This window comes from Aptenodytes forsteri, unplaced genomic scaffold (assembly GCF_000699145.1).
Source record: "Aptenodytes forsteri isolate BGI_AS27 unplaced genomic scaffold, ASM69914v1 Scaffold23, whole genome shotgun sequence".
NCBI lineage: Eukaryota > Metazoa > Chordata > Aves > Sphenisciformes > Spheniscidae > Aptenodytes > Aptenodytes forsteri.
In genome coordinates this window covers 2,848,016-2,849,034 of record NW_008796043.1, presented here as the reverse complement: position 1 = coordinate 2,849,034, position 1,019 = coordinate 2,848,016, and the positions used below count along the sequence as shown (strand labels likewise).

The following is a 1,019-nucleotide window of genomic DNA, read 5'->3' as shown; positions in this document are numbered from 1 at the left end:
CCTGGCTGTGCCCCCTCCCAGCTTCTCGCTGGCAGGGCGTGAGAAGCTGAAAAGTCCTTGACTTAGTATAAACACTGCTTAGCAACAACTAAAACATCAGTGTGTTATCACATTATTCTCATGCTAAATCCAAAACTCAGCACTGTACCAGCTGCTAGGAAGAAAATTAACTCTATCCCAGCTGAAACAGTTACTCAGTACTGAAATATGCAATAGGAAAAAAAAGGCATAAAAATACAAAGAAATAACCATAGTGGGAAAGGAAAAGTAGGCTGTTTCATCAATACCTCAATTTCATAAGCAGGCCAGCAATATAATCATGTCTTGTGCCTCCTTTTGCTCTCAGCCCTACACTGATTTATGATGTGTTCTATTCTATGACATTTACTTAGCACTTCCAAAAATTTTGTTTAAATTCTTCAGGCTTAATCTGCCGTTAAATTTAAGTTTCCCCTAATTAAGCAGTCTGGAATGGCTACAGGTTGCGTTGTAGAACATTTTAAACCACAAGTTTATGAAGCTCTGTGGAAGACTAAAACAAATGACTGAGGCCCAGGTCCATAAAAGTCTGAGGTGTGGCTTGGGTCATTTAGGTCAAATAAACCTGACTGTGTACAATGTAACTGAAACCTACAGTCCTCACGTCCCAGCAGCTTAGACTTTGGCAAGACTGGGATGACACCAAGTTGAGTGGTGCAGTTGACACGCCTGAGGGAAGGGATGTCATCCAGAGGGACCTGGACAAGCTTGAGACGTGGGCCTGTGTGAACCTCATGAGGTTCAACAAGGCCAAGTGCAGGGGCCTGCATCTGGGTCAGGGCAACCCCTGGTATCAATACAGGCTGGGGGATAAATGGATTGAGAGCAGCCCTGCAGAGAAGGACTTGGGGGTACTGGTGGATGAAAAGCTGGATATGAGCCAGCAATGTGCGCTCGCAGCCCAGAAGGCCAATCATACCCTGGGCTGCATCCAAAGAAGCGTGGCCAGCAGGTCGAGGGAGGGGATTCTGCCCCTCTAC

At 45.9% G+C, this 1,019-nt stretch overlaps 1 protein-coding gene across 1 annotated transcript in view; it reads left to right on the top strand.

Annotated features, from left to right (window-relative positions):
- Positions 1-1,019, top strand: part of LOC103904216 (transthyretin) — an 8,908-nt gene that overhangs the window by 6,933 nt on the left and 956 nt on the right. The window lies entirely within an intron of this gene.